This window comes from Rhinolophus sinicus, chromosome 13 (genome assembly GCF_057876585.1).
Source record: "Rhinolophus sinicus isolate RSI-liver-muscle chromosome 13, RSI-T2T, whole genome shotgun sequence".
Taxonomy (NCBI): Eukaryota; Metazoa; Chordata; class Mammalia; order Chiroptera; family Rhinolophidae; genus Rhinolophus; species Rhinolophus sinicus.
The window spans coordinates 8,529,168-8,550,178 of NC_142513.1; positions in this window are offsets into that span (position 1 = coordinate 8,529,168).

Consider the following 21,011-nt stretch of genomic DNA (forward strand, 5'->3'; position numbering starts at 1 on the left):
CAGCCTGGCCAGCACTGCTGGGGGAACGTCAGGGAAGGACTCTCAGAGGAGGGGGCACGTAAGCCAGACACTGAAGAACCACCATACAACACACCTGTGGCACTGGATTATCTGGGAAAGGACTGATATATTGACAAAGCAGGATTAAATTTTACCTTTAAAACACAATAGGAATCTCAAAAGCCATATTCTGAATGAAAGAAACGAGATACAAAAGAGTTTATGCTGTGTGAATCCATTTATATGCAATTCTACAATAGGCAAAACCGGTCTATTGTGACAGAAAGAGGATCAATCATTTCCCAGGGCAGGAACTGGGGGCGGTTGCCTACAAAAAGGCACGGGGACACTTTTTGGAGAGATAGAAAGTTCTATCTCTCGATCGTGGTGGTGGTGGTTACCCAAGTGTATGCGTTTGTCAAAACCCGAACTGTACCAGTAAAATGAGTGCATTGCATTGTACATAAATTATACCTCAATGAAATTTATTTTAAAGACAAGTAATATGGGGTATTCAGAACCTAGGAGCTCTGACAATACCCACAATCCCCTCACCTCTGTCTCTTGACAGCCCTGCCTAACACCCAGTTGTTACTTTCCCACTGCTGTCCTGCTCTTCCTGCAAACAGATGACTCAGAGCTACACGGTTCCCAACGCATCATTACAGCTTGTTAACATGGAATCACTCAGACAAATTTCTTTCCCTCCCATCCAATTTTGAATTAAGTCAGGAAAAGACAGATTGGCTAAACATTACCAGAGTTGGAATTTATGATAAGCAGTGAATTTCTCCAGAGGCCTCTGCTAACATCTCCCCTCTGAGATGACTCAACAGAAGCTCTCACCCTCCATCTGGCTGCCCCTACAGTCTTCCCCAACTGTTTCAATCGTGACTCCACTCCACAAATGCTTTGTAAAGCACCTACTGTGTGCCAGACACTGGAGTCTAAAGATACAGTGGTGAATAACGGGTGGTCCCTGTTTTCAAAGAGTTTAGGGTACCAGACAAGTTAAAACTGAGATTACAAGGGCAGCTTGGAGGTGCTGTGATAGAGGATAGCACAGAAAATTGGAGAAACATGGAGGAGACATAGGGGGAAAGAAATCAAGGAAGACATCTGGAGGAAGTGACTCTTGATATGAGTTTAGAAGGAGGACTTAGAGCTTGAAAGATGTTGCTTTTTTTAGTACATATTAATAACTATTCTTTGTGGAGCTCCTACTATAAACCAGGCTCTGGGCTCAGCTCTTTACATGTCTTACCTCATTTCAATTATCACAACCACTCTCTCCATCCTCCAGGTGAGGAAACTAAGTCTCAGAGGTAAAATGACTTGCTCAAGGTCACCCAGATTATGAATACTAATAACTATAGCTAACAGTCCATACCACTTTCTCTTTGCCAGGCCCTGATCAGAGTTATTCCACTGAATCCTTTTGATGATTCTACAAAGTAGATATTATTATTAGAGCCTTTTTATACCTGAAGAAACTGAGGCAGAGAGAGGTTAAATGACTTATCCTAGGTCACACAGCTAAAAAGCAATGAGCCTGGGATACAAACCCTAGTAGTCTGGCTCTATATTACATCTTGTCAAGCATAACAGTATGCTGTCAGACTTACTCCAGAGTCTATGCTCTCAGCCATGAAAAAAATTCTCTGTTATTCTTCTGTGCAAAAAAAAAAAAAAAAAAAAAAGTGATAGATGCTGTAAAGCTCTTAGCATGTATCCAACACACATGCTGTTATTAAGGAGTGATTTGCAGGCATGAAAAGTGACGCATCCTTATGACATGCTCACCAAGAACCTGCCGTGTGCTCAGGATGTAGGAAAAGGCAAGGGTCCCAGAGCCCACAGTGCTTGCAGTTCATAAAGTGCGTGCAATTCTACCCCAAAATACTTACATCCTAAGGGTGAACCAACACACATGACAGGAGATACAATTGCATTTATAGTATGGTCTCAAGTTATGTTTAAAGGAAAACAAAAACAAAAACACTCAGCGGAGAAAAACGGCTGGGAAAAGAAATGCTCCAAAACCATTGCCTCTGGGTGGCAGGACAATGGATGAAATTTTTTCCCCTTTAATGCTTTTCTGCACTTTGCCGCTCTCTATAAGGGAAAAATGTCAAAAAGGTGAGACCTGGTGATGGTCCCAGGAGCAAGGACAACAGCACCTGTAGGCACGTTCCTAATTCTGCTACCGGACCCTCCTGGCCCCACGGCCCTGCTACCCAGCTCAGACCTTAGAGGGTCCCACTCCCCACACCAGAACCCCCTTCTCCAGCAGCATGAGTTAACACACCCTCGTCATGTTCCAACCCTACTTCCCCCCTTCCCACGAGTTTGCTCCCCCTCTTAACATTCAATTTCATCCAGAAAAAAAATGAGACAAGGGTTCTAAATTGGAACGAATACATGACATTCTATCCATTATTTAATCTGTTCTCAGACTTGAATGAACACTTCCAGGGGTAATTACCGCACGACTCCGAATTCATGTCTAGGAAGCAGGCGCTGGCAGCGTGCACTGAGGGTAACGATACGATTCAATATTTATGAAGCAACATTTCCCAAGAACATCGGGCCAAGAAGGTGCCTGGAAAGACCTCACCCTGGGAAAACGAAAACAGTTGGCTTGTTTTAGAGTACACACACACACACACACACACACACGCACACACGCACACACACACACGCAGAGATTTTGGCCCTTCATCAGCCTGACTCCTAGACTGTAGGCGAGGAGCCTTTCAACGCAAACCCCTCAAACCACAGAAAGCACATGGAGGGCATGTGTTTAGAGACTTGCAAGCTACTGCTGCTCTGAAGGAGTCCAACCATTTAATCAAACATTTCCTGATTATCTACACAGCAGGCCCATAGCATGTTGTAAAAATGTGACACAGAAGCATCAACCGTAAAAGATAAACTGGACAAATTCATCAAAATCAGGACCTTCTGCTATCAAAAGACCCCATTAAGAAAATTTAAAAGCAAGCCACAAACCAGGAGAAGATAATTAAAATATTAACACATATGTCTGTCAAAGGACTCATACCCAGAGTATATAATGAACTCTGACAATTCAGTTAAGACAAAAGCCCAATAACAAAGTGAATAAAAGATTCACTTCCAAAAAGAAGATATAAATGGTTAGTAAACACGTGAAAAGATGCTCAATGTCTTCAGTTATCAGGGAAATGCAAATGAAAACCCTAATGAGCAACCACTGCATATCCATTAGAACAGGGCCAAGTTAAAAAATAAAACAAGCTAATACTACCAAGCGTTGGTGAAGATGTGGAGCCACTGGAACTCTCACACACCACTGGTGAAAATGTAAAATGGTAAACCCACTTTGGAAAAGAGTTTAGAAGTTTATTATGAAGGTTACTATATACAGTGGGACCTCGGTTTTTTAACGTAATCAACAAGTGCTGAAACATTCGAAAACAGCCGACAGCTAGGCCTCAGGATCTTGCACTCAGCAGAAGCCCTGCGACATGTTCGACTTCTGAGTCGTGTTCGAAAACCGAAGCATTTACTTCCAGGTTTACGGCGTTCATAAACCAAAATGTTCGTCAGTGGAGACGTTCGAAAAACAAGGTACCACTGTACCTATGCTATGATTAAGCAATTCCACTCTTAATTATTTATGCAAGAGAATGAAAATGAAAAGTTTCGTCCATGAATGTGCGCAGTAGCTTTACTCTCAACAGCCAATCACTGGAAACAGCCTGAATGTCAGTCAACAGGAGAATAGATAAACAATCTGAGGTATAGTCATACAATGGAGCCTTACTCGGTGAGAAAAAGAGCCAAAGTGCTGATGTAAGCAATAACGTGGATGACACTGCAAAACAAAATGCTGAGCTAAAGAAACCAGACATGAAAGAGCCCAAATGGTGGGATTTCATTCATGTGGAGTTTTAGAACAGACAAAACTGTTCTCAATAATACATAATGATAGAAAACAAATTGGTGATTTCCTGGTGTGGGGTGGGTGTTAGGGGCTGCCTACAGAGGGATACAAGGAAGGTCCTGAAGTGATAAAAATGTTCTATATCTTGATTGAGGTGATGGTTACAAGAGTGTTTACATTGTCAAAACTTATCGAACTGTATGCTTAAAGTGAGTGCTTTTTATGCTACATGCATCCTACCTAATTAAGTCAATTAAATTTAAAAAGAAGAGCCATTCTCCACAGTTCTAAGATTTTATAAATTCTAAGACTCATCTAGCTTTCTCCTCTAAGAAAATCAATGAAGCAGCCTATACACTCAGACCAACACTTCCTAAAAGCCCCCAAGTCCGAAATCTACATCCCATTACCCTACGAGCAGGTATTAAATGCTTACTGTATATGTTGCATGTCAGGAAGCAGTGCAGCAAATAGTTAAGAGCATAATTTTGATTCTGAATTCAAACGTGACTCATAACAATGGCGGTAACAAAGAAGACAGAGACTACTGGAGATACTGGAGGCCCGTGCAGATATGCAGCAGATATTACACCTTCTTCCATGGACACATGGCTTCCTGGAAATAAAGACTGCATTTCCCAGTTTCCTTGCAGCTCATGTGGCCTTGTGTCATCCCATTGGCCAGAATTTAGTGAGAAATAGACCTGTGAAGCCTCTTCCAGGAACCCCACTTAAGAGATGGTGCGCATGTCCCTTGGGCTCGCCTCTTCCTTCCTCTCTCTATCTTGGGGTCTGGCGTTTGTATACCACTATATGGGATAATGAAGCCATAAGCAGCAGAGCAACAAGACAGCAGGTGCCACGCAGCTGCCATGCGTCCCAGCCCTGGGCAGTTACACTCGGATCATTATATTAGGCAAGTAAGCATCCCTTTTGCTGGTTTTGAATTTCAGTCAAGTTCAACCGAACCCAATCTTAACTGAAAGAGTCTGTCTCAACAAAGTTGCACATTTAAAATCAGGGTTCATTAAGGCATGAAAGGGCTCAACAAGATGTTTAAAGAATTGAAAGAAGCTCAGTGTGTCTTGAATGTGTCCCTTGAGTGGGTAAGTGGGGAGCATAGGGAAGGAAAGGCAGCTGGAGAGGTGGGCAGAGATGAGGCCACCTGGGGCCCTGCAGGCTGTGTTAGGGTTTGGGTCTTTGTCCAAAAAACAATGGGAAGGAAATGAAGGAATTAAGCCCTGTAGTAGCAGACTAGATAAGCAGTTTTACTGAATCTTCCACTTGCTCCAAGGAGAACCAGCTGTAGGGAGCCAAGCTTAGAAGCAAGAAGACCACTTCAGGAGCAAAGCGACCTCGCCTGGCCACTCATCTTCCATCAGTGTGTGGTGGCTCACGAAAGACCTTATGTAACATTTCTTAGGGATATAGACATCTCAAACACAAATGCCTACAGAGGCCCCAGTAGAGGAAGCTGGCAGGATATGGGGCAACAGGGGGACATTAGCAACTGGAGAGCATGCAACCTACCACAGGCAGTAGCCACCCTCGACCCCTGCCCACCCACCAATTGTTGCTGGGTGGAAGATAGTCTTGGAGTCCCTGAGGCTCCTAATTTTCCAGGAGAAGCTCAAGAGATGGATTTTTGTGTGGGAACTTAATTCTCTTTTTGGCAGGCAGACCCTTCCAGTGAGTATTGAAACAAGTGTGTCCTCGGGCAGAAGCTGTGCTGCAGGCGGCCAGTTTGTGTCCTCTGAACTACCTTATCTTCCCCCTCTTGCTTCTTCTCCCCAGCCCCGCCACCAAAATTTAAAATGGAAATTCTACAACATGTTACAGGAGGAAACGAAAGGCAGATAACACTTCCTTTGAGATTAGCAACTGCAGGGCTCCAATCTGCTTGCTAGATGATCTCTGGCCCTTTTTAAACTTCATTTTTTTTCTCTTTTATTGGATGGACAAGAAACTTTTAGAAAAGAAATACAAGAGACAAATTGGGACAAATTGGGATTTCCCTCTGAAGTGCAAAGGACCCTCAAAAACATGCTACCCAATACATTCAAGGCCTGGTCCCCTGCACGGGGATTCACCCTGTCTCACCCACGCTCTCTCATTCTGAGATTTCATCTTCCCCGAAATTGGTCATTAGCAGCCCTGCTTCTCTCTCCCCACACGGGTCCTTGCAGACAGCTGGCTGGAGATGAGAGGTTGTTCCACTTTGCAGACACTTCATTATCTGTGGCAGCTGCCTTGGGGCCTGCATGCTCCAGCCACAGGCTGGTAACTCTCCATTTCCTGACTTATTACGATAAAACTTAGAAATATGGACTCTAGGGAGATTTTAATCCAGTTAAGCAGAAAGATGGAGTGGTGAACTGACATTTCATGGGTATAGACCAGGAATCGGCGAACTATACAGCCCACAGACCAAATCCGATTTTGTAAATACCATGTGATTTTGTAAATAACATTATATTAGAGTATGGCCACACCCATTTGTTTCCAGGTCATCTATAGCTGTTTTTCTGCCACAACAGCAAAGCTGAATAGTTGCAACAGAGGCCATATGGCCCACAAAGCCTACAATATTGATTAGCTAGTCCTTTGTATTAACAGGACAGGCTTCCCCAGGGAAAGAACGCGCAGGTATTGAGGGTCCTTTGCGTGTTGGATTACTGCGTTAGGGGCAGACACACAGTAGGTCATTTCATCCTTAAACATTTCTTCAGAGGGAATATTTAAGACCCCATTTTAAGAAAAAAGAGGTTCAGCGAGGCTAGCTGACTTACTCAGGGACCCCAAAGAGGACCCTTCCCCCTGTGTAGTGTTCAAACTAAGCCCAGCCCCTCCCCCACACCTGTGGGTCTCAACAGAGATGGAGCTGCCCTCGAGGGGGCATTTTGGCAATTCACAAGGGCATTTAGAGGGTGTGGGCCAGGGACGCTGGCTGCCCTGCCATACACAGGAGAAAGAATTGTCCCACGTCCACGTTTGGCATTGCTTATGGTATTTGAATCACAACACGACACACCTGTGCTGGCCTGCATTTGTGACTGTCCCATTCACACAGGGAGTCTTCTGTAGCCCTAGTTCTCTAAAAAATAAAAAGCGCCAGCGGTTCAGCTGATGTTTTATTTGCCCGGTGCGAGTATAGGACCGCTTCATTATGTTCTTCTTTAGTCACATCAGAGCATCACTTACATACATAACATTATACAAATTATGTGTCTCTTATTTATTTCCTTTATGTTACGGTATAGTGAGGTTTTTTTTAATATGTATATATGTAAGTTACATTACCTACGACTATCAATTTAGGATGGCAAAGGGGATGTTACAAAATGGTTGGTATCAAAACAGCACATTGAGTCTGACATTTGAAAACATGCCCCACACGATGCTCAAATAATTGACAGCCCCATCATGCTCCATTATGGCCCGTCATGCTCCATCACACCCCACCATGATCCCTCATGCCCCATGAGGCCCCCTCAGGCCCCACAGTGTCCCATCGTGCCCCCATCATGCTCCATCAGTTAACAACACCATCACGTAGCAGTTACGGGGCTGGGAGCAAATTACAGACTTCCCGACTCTCGCCCTTCGTCATCTGTAAAACTGAGCTGATACCATGAGTGTACATGACAGTGGTGAGCGGAGCTCTTGGGAAGCATCTCAAGGTAGCAAACAGTAGGAAGAAGCCACATTTGGGGATGAACACCAGAGGGAAAGAGCCACGCGTCAGGTGGTCAGGGTTGAATTCCTGGGTGAAGGGGGACTGATGTGGGGTTCAATTCAACCAGTCTTGAAGAGTTATTTGTGAGCAGCCATGGGTGCCAGACATGATCTCAGGCACCAGGGACACCGCAGCGAGCAAAACAGGCAGTGACGGATTGAACGAGAGTGCACTGGCAGGCAAGGGGGAAAAACATTCATTAACTCAGCAACACTGATCACGATTGAGCCCCACTCGGTTCCAGCCTTGTGCTAGACACTGGGGAGACTGTGGCAACGTGGAAAAAGGAGAGCTCCCACCCTATGGAGCTGATATTCCAGTGGGTGGACAGGTGGTAAACAAATCAGCAAGACCAATTCAAATTGCAGCAATTTCTATGAATCAAATTAAGTATAGACCTGATGGGAAATAAACTGGAGAGATGGAAGAGTTTTGACAAGAAGATTGAGAGATCTTTCAGAGGAGAGACATTTAAGCGGAAGAGTAAATAAGATGCAGGTATGTGAAGGGATGAGACCGAGCACACCCCAGGCTGAAGAAATAGCAAGTGCAAAGGTCCTGAGGTGGGACTCTGCTTACTTTGTTGAGGGCAGGGGTTGTTTGGTGTTGGAGAAGATGGCACGCAGGCTTGACGGGCATAGTGAGGGATTTGGTGTTATCCTAAGAGTGATGGGAAAACAGTAAAGGCGAGAAAGAGTGAAAAGAAGTGGGGCATTCAGAAGAAAGTGAGATCTGTCTCCTATGAGTTCAGGATATGTCTTGGGGAAATGAGATGGAAATGAGGTGAACTCAGGCCAGGTCATTTATATTTCATGCCTGTAGAACCAGAGATACCATTGTATTTTAGCAGCACGGGGAATGCAGTATTTCAATATTACTGAAGCAAGATGAATAGGGGCGAGGAGAGACGGGAGTCAGGGAGACTGGGGAGAGGCTTCTATTAGATCAGCTATGATTGATGGAGACCTGGATGAGGGGGCTGGCAGGCAGGATGGAGGGCAAGTGAGGGAACAAAGCATTTGACAGAAGTGCACTAAAAATCAGGAGGGACAGGAAACAGGAAATCTCATGTCTCCTTTTGCTAACAAAACACATATACACACAGCAATATGCTCAGGAGACATGCAACATAGCGGAATGAAACCAATTTTGTTTTCAATCGCTGAGTTATTTATAAACATCTTTTAGTGACAGGGGAAGCCTGGATCGAAATGTTTACTAATACAATGTGAATTGTTATTAAAAATCCCAGGCAATTCCCTTCTCCAAGGAAAACGTTGGACCAAGTAAAACGATGCTAGGTCCCTTCCTTTCGTCCTCACAATGGTGGAGAGGTGTCTGAGGGACTATTTCACACCTCTTTCTCTCCCCAGTCCCTCTCCACCTGTCCTTACTCTCCGCTGGTGGCCTTGTACCCCATTTAGACTCACATCCTCCCTCAGCAACCCTCGCACTTCTCCGCCCCCTTTTACAGGTAAACTCCTTTACAGCCACGCTGGCTCTATTTGCGTTTCCCACCCACTACTGCACCATGCTCTCGCTTTCATCCTACCTCCCTGGCAGCTCTTCTTGTCTCCTCTACTGGCTCCTTCTTTTCCCTCCAACATCTAAACCGCAGAGGGTCCCAGGGCCAAGTGCTCAGACTCTTCCTAGGGAATCTCCACCAGCACTACCTCTTTAAACGCATCCAATCCCACCGCCCGCTCCCCACCCAATGCCCTCCTCCAGGCCAGGCCTCCTCCCTAAATTCTAGACCCATAAATCTAACTGCTCCTTTGACACCTCTACTTGGATGTCTAAAAGGATCTCAAACCCTGCAGAGTGAAACCAAACTCTTGACCTGCCTCCTTCCCAACCTTGATCCTGAAGAATCTCTCATCTCAGAAAATGGCAGCTCTATTCCTGTGGTTGCTGAGGCCAAAACCCTTGAAGTCATCCTTGATCTGGCCCATCCCCCATCCAGCCATGTCACCTCTTCTTTCAACGTGCAACCAGAACCTGCCCACTCTTCCCCACCTCCACTGCTACATCCTGACCCACGCCCTCGTCACCTTGACCTTGACACATTCCCTATACGGTCTGTCTGCCACATGGCAGCCTGAACTCCCTTTTTGTACCATAAGTAAGACGTCACTCTTCAGCTCAAAAGTCTCAAACAGCTTCTCATCGCACAGCAAGTAAAAGCCGTAGGGCCCGCCACAGCCAGACGGTCCCACTCCTCTGTGGTCATCGCCTGTCACCCTCTCCTCCAGCTATGCCTCTTCTCAAACACATCGACACGGTTCCACCTCAGGGCCATCATTCTAGCTGTTCCCACCTGCAAAGTTACTGCAGTTTCCTTACTTATCAGTTTGCTGTCTCCTGCACCCCAACCCCGGAAGGTGAGCTCTAGGAGAGCAGGGTCTGTATTGGTACCGTCCACTGGTTCACCCCAAGTGTCCACAGCAGCCCATAGTACATGACAAGTGCTGGTGAATATGTATTGAAAGAACGCATGATGCCTACGCCACGAATGAGAAAACCAAGACTCAGAAAGGTTAAGTAATGGTCACAAGAGCGCACGCTGGGAGGTGACAGAACATTTCCATAGCCTACTTGGAGGAGTGGCTCTCAGGCCACTGTCTGCTAGCTTCCAGATTGCAAACCTGCTCTGCAGTGCTGATTCCGATGTGTGCGAGGGAACCTGTGCACACACGTTTGCACACAGCTGAGCGTTCTCCACTTTTATTTCCAGAAGCTGAACCACACAGGCATGACGTTCCTGTTCACAGTTATAACAGCTATGGTTTACTACGTTCTTACTACTGTGTGCCAGACACTCTGCTATGGTCTTTCCCTGAGTTACCTGTTCTGATCCTCACAGCAAACTCATGAGGTGGTAACGACAATTATGTCCATTTGACAGACGAGGAAACGGAGGCGTAGAGGGTCACACAGCCCAGGAGAAGGGGAGACCCGGTGTCTGTTAAATTCCAGAGGATTGTCTCTTTTATTCCTCATAGGAATTCGGTGAGGTGGGGACAGCCCTATTCTTATAAATGAGCTCTGAGAAGTAAAGTGACTAGTCCACAGTCACACATTTAGTAAGTAGCAAAGCCAGGTCGCCAACCTAATTGCTTTACCACAACTTGCAATGGAAATCCTGCAAGTCTGAACTGATCACAGCTAAGTTTAGAGATTACTGAGGTAACACTCCTTACATATGTCTGCCAGGATTTTTCCAAACAAAGACAACGCGTTTCAAAGCAAGGGCACTTCCTCCCGTGTTTATTGCAGCATTACCCACAGGAACCAAATATGGAAACAGCCTAAGTATCTGTCGATGGACTGATGAATAAAAAATAATGTGGGGTATACATACAATGGAATATTATTCCACTTTCAAAAAGAAGGAAATCCTGCCATTTACAACATGGATGAATCTGGAGGACATTTTCCTAAAGGAAGTAAGGCAGATGCAGAAAGACAAATACTGCATGATCTTACTTATATGTAGTATCTAAAATAGTCAAACTCATAGAAACACAGAGCAGCATGGTGGTTGCCTGGGTTGGGTAGGTGGGGGAAATGGGGGACTTTGGTCAAAGGGTACAAAGGTTCAGTTATGTAAGATAAATAGGTGCTGGTGATCTAATGTACAGCAAGCACGGTAACTGTGGTTAACAATACTATATTGCAGACTTGAAATTTGCTAAGAGGTTAGGTCTTAAGTGATTTCATCACACACGCACACAGTGGTAACTAGGTGAGGTGATGGATGTGTCAACCAGCTTGATTGTGGTCATCATTCCACAAGGTGCACATATATGAAAACATTGAGCCGAACACCTTAAATATACATTATTTCCATTTGTCAATTATATTAGGTTGGTGCAAAAGCAATTGTGGGTTTTACAATTATTTTTAACCTTTTAAACCGCAGTTACTTTTGCACCAACCTAATACGTAAATAAAGCTTTTCAAAAAGCAAGAGTGCTGCTACAGACTGAACTGTGTCCCCCGACATTTATATGTTGAACCTCTAATCCTCAATGTGACTATATCTGGAGAGAGGGCCTGTGAGCAGGTGGTAAAGGTTAAACAGGCTCACCTCCAGGTAAAGGTTCACCTCCAGGCTCCTCGCACAGGGCCCCTCTCGGAAGATGCTTGTCGCGTAGATTGTGAGGCGAGAGCCTGTAGGGGTGGAGTGTGGGGACAGAGCCCCAGATAGCAGTTTCCAGGCTCTTGGCCTCACATAGAAAGATACTCACTCAGGGAGTAAATCGCCATCAACTGTGATTGGATGGCCATCAGCTGTGGCTAGTTGGCCATCAGCTGTAACCAGTGAGCAATTGGCCACTAATATAACTGCCGTGGCTATGCCTGCAGAAAAATGGGGGCTAGCAAGAAGATGGTGGCTGAGCCTGCAAACGGCGCAGTGAGGGTTGAGAATTGTGTGGCTCCTGTTTTGTTTCTCCAACCCAGTCGCCAGTGAGAATACAGTGGCATGACTCCTGTATCTATGGCTCCGTGGGTGTTCCTTTTTGGCCTCACCATATCCTGCGTTCTTGTGTGGGAAGTGGGAGCAGAGACCCTGCTTGTCACCCCGCACGACAAATGGCGCAGCGAGCAGGGTACGGTGCCGGCCAAAGCTCCCCAAAGGTGGTGGAGCAGTTTGTGCATGAGTCTGAGGAAGACCAGGAGGAGCAGCTGCTGGAGAGCTGGGCCCCCGTGGAGGAGTGGGAAGACGTGGGTGGTTCCCCAACCAGCATAGGCCAGAGAAAGCCAAGGACATTGCGGCCCTGTGGGCTGGGAAGTGCTTGCTGAGGCAGCCTGGATGCAGGACTTGTAGTCCCAGGAGGTAACGCGCTTGCGGAGTCCTCCGTGGGAGATGTGGGTGAGGTCAAGGTCGTCCCTCACCCCCAGGGCAGCCCTGGCAAATGACTATGGACTATGGGGAATTGCCTTCCATCCCTAATTTAATGGACTGCTTGAATATACCACCATGTAGTGGAACTGTTGGATGTTTGCTTTTGTGTCTTGACCGGCCGCCATTGACAATATTAAGCACCTTGACTGTGAGCCGCTGTTGTTCCAGCACGGTACCCTGAGAGGCCCAGAGAGAGTGGCAGTGCCCTGAGAAACCCTGGCTGTGTCTGGGGAGACTGGTAGTATGGCTGTGCCCAGAGAGAGTGGCAGTGCCCTGGGAACCCTGGCTGTGCCCAGAGACCCTGGCTATGTCCAGGATATTGCAGTCACCTCCAGGCTCCTCGCACAGGGCCCCTTGCGGAAGATGTTTGTCGCGTAGATTGTGAGGTGAGAGCCTGTAGGGGTGGAGCGTGGGGACAGAGCCAGGAATGCAGTTTTCAGGCTCTCAACCTCACATGGAAAGGTGCTGGCTCAGGTAGTAAATGGCCATCAACTGTGATTGGATGGCCATCAGCTGTGGCTAGTTGGCCTTCAGCTGTAACCAGTGAGCCATTGGCCACTAATATAACTGCTGTGGCTACGCTAGCAGAAAATGGGGGCTGGCAAGAAGATGGCGGCTGAGCCTGCACGAGGTGCAGTGAGGGTTGCAAACAGTGTGTCTCCTGCTTCCTGTTACTCCAACCCAACCACCAGCGAGAATATAGTAGTATGACTCCCCTACCTATGGCTCTGTGGGTGTTCCTTTTGGCCTCACCATATCCTGCGTTCTTATGTGGAGAGTGGGAGCAGAGACCCCGCCAGACGCCCCCCACGACAAACATTTTATTATCCCGTTAAGAACATAGAAAGTTACTTCACTTATTTGGATCATCTTCTGTATCTTTTCTTAGAGTTTGAACGTTTTCTCCATAGAGGTCTTGTGCATTATTTGTTGTTTCCGAGGTATTTTAAAATATCTGTGACTGGCGTCTTATTTTCAATTCTCTATTTATTCAAATCTAAGAGGCTGTCAATGTAACATGCATCCCAATTTCAGAGATACTGAAATGTGAAAAAATATGTATCCTAAAGTTTTCTTTTTCCATTGATTTATTGCTGACGTAGAGAAATGCTATTGATTTTTATGGACTAATCTTGTATTTGCCCACATTGCTTATAAATTCTAACAATTTGTCTGTTGGGAAAAAAAAAAAAAAAAGAGGAAGAGACATGAGAGCTCTCTCCCGCGATGTGAGGTCACAGCGAGAAGGTGTCTGAGGGCAGGTCAGGAAGGGGGCTCTGACCAATACCTGACCAGGCCGGCAGCCTGATCTGAGTCTTCCAGCTTCCAGAACTGTAAGAAGCTAAATGTCTGTTGTTTAAGCCATGAAAACTATGATGTCTTGTCATAGCATCCTGACAGCCAGAGCTCAGACAGGTGCTTCCACAGGGCTCTGAACTGGGGAAAAAAAAAGAAAGAAAAAAGAAAAGCTTCAGAGGTTGGGAGTGTGCTCAGTCAGGGCTCTGGATAAAAGGGTCCCTCTAATCAAAGGTATCAGGTGCTTATCAGAGTTCGGGGATTGTTAGAATCAAAGGAGGCCAAGGACTAATGGCAAGGAGAAACGCGATGCTTTCAACAACCTCAGGCCAGCGGGACACGCTGCCAAAGGGCTTTCTGATGAGCACGTGATGGGGGAGATAGATTGTTTCGATCTACAGAGGATGTCCTGTATTGTCAATGGTGACATTAACAGTGACAATTATACCCATTTTACGGATGAGGAAACTGAGGTGATACAAAGAGAAGAAGCCATTTGCCTGAGATTAGACATCTACGGAGATCAAGGCACCATGGGAGATGGGGAGGTGTAGTGACACACGATGCATTAGATACAGGCTCTGTCCCTGGGGAGGTTTCTAGGAATCTTGCTGTAGTACAGGCAGACAATAACCCCATATGGTTTCCCCAATTGTCAAATCCCATCACAGGCCCAATCAGGGCTATAGCAGTAAAAGCAGGAGTCAGAGGACTGTGGCGCAAATGCTAGAACCACCCTTGCTGTGTGACTCTGGGTAAGTCACCTCGCATCACTGACTCTCAGTTCTCTGATTTGTACAATGAGACGTTAATACCAGCCCTGCCTTCCTCACCGAGGGGGCTGTGACAGTCCAGGGAGATGAGGCAAGTGAGGAACACTTAGCTCATTATCAAGTGGCAGAATATGACTATTTTGATTACGGCCCCATCTGTTGCTATGCTCAGAGCCCACAATAACGGATATCCTATGTGAAGGTTCCATGAAGTCTTGCCACCCCCAGCTTTTTTCCTGCTGCAAGCTTTGCTGCACAGAAGAAGTAGAGCACAGGCCACACCCCACCCCTGCTTCTTTCTGGATAATTCTCCAAGAGTCTCCCCCCACCTCACCCCCACCTCACCTTCTATCTCTGTGGAATTCCATCTTCGGCAACATGTAAACAGAGCATCCTAGAAATGACCAGTGGTTTGGAAAAGCCAGATTATGTGCCATTTCTTCTTCTTTAAAGGTCTTTTGGGAGATAGATAATTAACAAAGGTTAAAATGGGAAGAAAGGACAGAAATGTGAGCCCCAAAGCTTTTCCAAAATTTCTCAACAAGCTCACTGCAACTTAGAACCAGGGCCCAGACCTCACTTCCAGCACATAGGTTGAATATACCGTTGATGTCCTTTTTCATCCACGAAGGCCCCACTTGTGCCGCAGGAACAGGGCTTTATGTATAGTAAGTGTATTTGTTCTCCCCACAGGCCTGGCCACTGCACGATTCAGGATGTGGCTGAGCCTCCCCATGTCAGAGGGCCATTTGCCACTGTGTGCAATTTGCTCCATAGAACTCTGTCTCCACCACTCATGACAAGGAACATAAGAGTTTAACTGAACACCTACTAGGTGCCAGGCCCCATGCTAAGTGCTTCAAGTGCATTCGTTTCTTTTGCCCTCATCAATTTCCCCATCAGGTGGGGATAGAACCACTCCTATGCTATAGATGGGGAAACAGAAGTTTGGAGAAGTGTCATCAGACAGGGCCCAAGGGCACGTGGTTAGTATGACTTCCATCCAGGTCATGTGTTTCAAAAATCCACTGGCCTTCAAGCACTCGCCAGGGATATTCAGACTCAATTGCTCTCTGGGACAGGCAAGAAAAGTCAATGCAGGCCCAGTGGTGGCTGGGGACACATGTTCACCCAAGGGGACAGCAGCTAATCGGAGATACACACAACAACATGGACGAATCTCAAATGCATTGTGCCGGTGAAAGCAGCCAGCCTCCAAGGGCTATTAACTGTAGGATTCAATTTATATAACATCTTGCAAAGGCAAAACTATAGGGACAGAGAACAGACCAGTGGGTGCAAGGATCTGAGGCAGGTGGGGGCTGGGGGGTGGTTGACCATGAAGAGGCAGCAGGAGGAAAGCTGGGAGACAGATGGAGATACTCCGTATCTTGATTGCGGTGGTGTTTACACAACTGGATGTTTGTCAAGGTTCCCAGAACTGTGTGCTAAAACAAGTGGATTTTACTATATGCAAATTGTATCTTAAACGAAATGGAAAATAAAAACAACAGATCTGGGGGCTGGAATTTAGTGGTAGGCTGCCATTTTATAATCTCTGCCCTACACTACCCTGGAAGGACCAGATGGCCACCCTGTCCATATAAGAAACACGTGGTCACCGATGATCGCATGGGGTCGCCCGTGGGTGTGTTGGTGAAGGAAGAGATGAGGGAGAAGAACTGGTCTTGAACCTGTTCTACACTTACCGGTGGAGTGACCTCCCTTCTTCAAGCCTCAGTCCTCTCTTTAAAATTGGCGTGGTGATACCTTTCTTTATACTGCTGTTGTCAAAATTAAACGAGGTTCTAGAGCTAACGTTTTGGGCACACAGGCTGCTCAATAAATTCTCCTGTCCTCTGAGACCTCCATGGCCTCCCAGGAGTCACATGGACCCGGTAACCATTCCCTTTTGTGGCCAGATTTCCCAAGGGACACTTCCTGGGTCACCCTTAGCTGACTGGCCAAGCTGGACAAAAAGCAAGCTATGACTTATTTTTTCTCCAACTAGCACCCCAAAGAACCTGCAGAGTATACACCCCAACAGACTAGGATGGGACATTTAGTCACCCACTGCTACATTATTACTGGGGAGTTTATCAGAGCAGTTGGGTGTGGAACATACCAGCAAGGCAGCATAGCACAGTGGTTAAGAGCAGGGCTCTGGAGGCAAACAGACATGGGTTCGAGTACTGGCTGCGCTGTTTCTTTGCTAGAAGATCTTGAATAAGTTTCTTAAGCTCCATGAGCTTTGGTTTCGCATCTAGAAAACAAGGATGCAACTAGCACCCAGTTCCCAGGCTTGTTGAGAGTGAGACAACAGTGCAGGCCTTGGCGCTTAGTACGGTTTAATTAGATGCTACCTGCTTCCTCGAGACCTTATCCCACTGGTCATTACTCTCCCCAGTAATCCTTCTCTTGATGAGTATTTGTAAGGATGAAATAAAGTTCCCAGGGAGGTACCCAGTGATAAATTGCAGCCATCGTTACTGTTGGCTATTGTGAAAAGGTCACATCTCAGCGGCAGCAGAACAAGTACAGACATATACAAATGGGACAGTGGATTCTTGAATCCGAAATGCCAGAAACACAGTTACTACAGAAACTACAAGTGTCTGGGCCCCACTGACATGAAGCAAAAGAGACCCAGAGGGCTCTTTAAACATCCAGAAAAAACTAAGCATTGATCTACCCACAAGAGAACAGACAAAACTTTGGAAACAGACCAAACCCATCACGAGAGATCACTGAGTGAGATAGCAATGGAACACAAAAAAGGATCCTATCCCCTGGGGTCCTCCCAGATTGTCAAAGCGAACCGCCCCTTTCATGAAGGGACTCCATGAGCAAACTAGGCAGGATAATTAGGCAGTAGCTGAAAGGAAGCCTTGAAGAGAAAAATCAGATTTTAGCAATCCTGACTGCCAGGGAGGAGATCTCCCTCTGTCTCTTCAGCTGTTCAGAGGTTGTGTGTTTTGCTCAACAGGACACTTGGCAGAGGTAATGGAGGAAACAGAGCTACTATATATTCTTTTCTTGCTAAAACAACATTATGCAAACGTGGGGAGAGGTTTCTAGGGTCCTTCACGAGAAGGAACACAGGAACACCTCCACCCATCCATTCTCACAGCCTGTACTGCCTGGGCCTCTTACCCTCCTGGCATTTGTATGTCTCACTTCCCCAACTCCTTAAAATGTTAAGGCCGTAGGCTCTGGAGTCAGGCGGACCTAGTCAGCACCCAGCTCTCGTACTTTACTAGCTGTGAACAAGTCGGGTTATCTCTAAGCATGTTTGAAAAGGGGCTCTCCAAATGCCTGCTCCAGGGGGTAAAGAAGATCGAATGCCCTAAAGCACTGGTGACCCCGGGTTCATAGCAGAAGCAGTAACTGTCAACTGTCACCATCTGCTGTCACCATCATCACCCTAATTGGTAGTGTCAGTGGTACTAGGATTGTGCCTTAGAGACAATCTAAGCATGCTTATTGACATGGCCCCGGGTGATTTGTGTGTGTGTGCGTGTGTTAAAACTTGAGAAATGCTGACATAAATGTCCGAGGTTGCTAACTCCAATGACTGCAATGGATAGAAGAAGCTAGAGTCAGTTAATGATCTCACCACTGGGGGTTTTGAGCATATTAAGCAACATGACTGCTCACAGCTCCTGCTGATTGGACACTGATTTAAAGCCAACAGACCCAATCTGATTGGCTGTCCAGGAGCCAATCAGGTTGGGTCTGTTGTTCAAATCTGGAGGAGGAGGAGAGATATACTCTCCATCACCCATGTGGGCACTGAGGTGGGGTGACCAGACGTGGCCCTCTGCTTCCCCACGGTCTGGAAAACTGAATCAGAGAGAGAAACAGATTCACAGTTAGCCGCAGAGGTGGGTGAACACCAATGCTGGGATGGGAACACCTGATCCCTAAGATTGCCCCTCTGTCCCATTTCATGAAACAATCCCCCCAAGGCTTTCAGGCATGAGAAGGCAGGAGTTAAATAATCCCTTAAATGGAAAATTATGCAGTTAAAAGAAATGAGGACAATTGACGTATACTGACATAGAAAGATGTCAATGGCATATTAAAAGTAAAAAGCCAGTTACTAATCCATACACATCACATGATACCATTTTCATCTTCGAAAATATATATATAAACAATGAACTACATATGGAAACACAAATAAATCTTACAATCTAATGTTGGGTGAAAAAGAAACAGAATGAGATTTAACACAAAGCCATTCCTATGAATTAAAGCATTTTGTCACCAGAATGACACCAAGTATTTCACAATATACATACGCCTCCCAGAACGTAAATGACAGTCGTGATGCCCATAGCCAGGATGGGGGTGGCCGGGTAGCAGTGAGCATGGGATCGGGAGTGAAGTAGGAAATGTAAATTTAAAAAATAAAAATGAACGGCTTTGCATGGCAAATGATGACAGCATGTGTGGTTGGCTGAATTTTAAGGCAGCCTCAGTGAGTCCCACCTTTGTACAATTCCCCCCTATTGGGTTCAGGCAGGACCTGTGATTTGCTTCCAGCCAATAAAATATGGCAAAGACGATGGGATAGCATCTTCCCTATTTAGAGTACATTATATGGAAAAGGTGCTGGATAGCTGATCAATCCTGATTACCAATATGTTATGTAAGATTCCTCTTAGCAGACTGGTGTGGAAGATTCTCCTACTGGTTTTGAAGACATAATCTGACACGTCTTGACAGCTCTGTCACAAGTCATGAGAGGGCCATGTGGCAAGGAACTGCAGAGGACTCTAGGGACCGAGGGTGACCTCTTGACATCAAGAAAGTGGGCACCTCAGTCCTACAACCACAAGGAACTGAATTCTTTCAATAGCTGCATGCATTCAGAAGAGGGCCCCAAGCTCCAGAAAGGCACGTACCCCTGATACACTGATTGCAGCCACTGAGCAGAGGACCCACGTAAGACACGCCAATTGCCTGACCCTCTACAAACTATGAGGTCATGAATTTACACTGACTTAAGCTAAATTTGTGGTAATTTGTTACACAGCAATACATAATCAACACAGCATCCCATGAAATGATTACAACTGTCTGCCCCAAGGTGAAAAAATAAAATTAAATGTACATATTAATATACACATTAAAAATGTCCTTTAAATTTACACCAGTAATTGAGTTTTCTGACTTCAAACTCCATCCTTCTCTCCAGGACACATTTTCCACTCCTCAGTCATTTTGGCCACACTTTCCTACCCCGGCAGAAGTGACAGCTGTCAGAATGTCTGTAACGATGTTTACACAGGAAGATACAACCACGATCACCTCACGACCACTGCTTCCCCCAGAGCAAGCATAGAGTAGCAGGTCTACCAACTGCAAAAAGTACCCCAGAGCGAGCATAGGGTAGCAGGTCTACCAACTGCAAAATGTACCCCAGAGCGAGCATAGGGTAGCAGGTCTACCAACTGCAAAAGGTACCCCAATTTCAAAGATATTAAAATGGGGAAGGGGGGCTGTCTGTTAGAGTTTATGAAATAAGGGATTTATTTTACTTGTTTTTCACCCCCTGCCCCAACTTGAATAAAAGCTCTTTGAGGGCAGGGATCTTGATCTCTGCTGTGTTTTCAAAGTTTAGAACAAACCCCTGAAGGTGAACAGGAGCTCACTGTGCTCACGAACTTGGCTGTGAAAACCGCCTTCCCCTAGGATGCCAACAAGCCTGGCCCCCTTCTCTGAACTCCCTGTGCCCCAGGGCACTCTCTACCTCCTATTTGAAGACACACACCCTCTGCACCCTGCTTCCCATCTGCTCCTCTGAGACAGGGATCATTCCTGTGCATTTCCAAAAAGTAATGGCTAAAAGCTCCATGGTGATCGCTGCCAAGTTCACTGAAGAGCCTAGGGAGGACCCCTGGGTTTCATGCTTTCTGCACTCTGCGTCTTTAACTACAGCCTTCTTGTTCCTTTTTGTTCCATTCTTTACCAAGTAACATTGACTAGGTACAGATTGAAGAGTGTCCCTCTTTGTCTGGTTTCTCCTTCCATCCTATGGAACTATAACGGAAGTGAATCTCTCCCCCACTGGTCCGAGACCCGGAAGTGCATCCCTGTCATTCAGGGAGATCCTCCCACCCTATAGGGGTCCCTAGAGCCCCAAACCTACTGAGCAGGGACCTCCGGTGGGAAGCCCAGGATTCTGCATTTTAAAGCACTTCCTCGAAGCTGTGGCAGCCAATGAGCTTGGGAACTTCTGAATCCATCACCTTTATTGGTGTCTCCTAAATTTTGTTATGCAGGGGATTTACCTGGGATCTTATTGAAATACAGATTCTGATTCTGCAGGTCTGGGGCAGGCTGAGAGTCTGTATTTCTAAG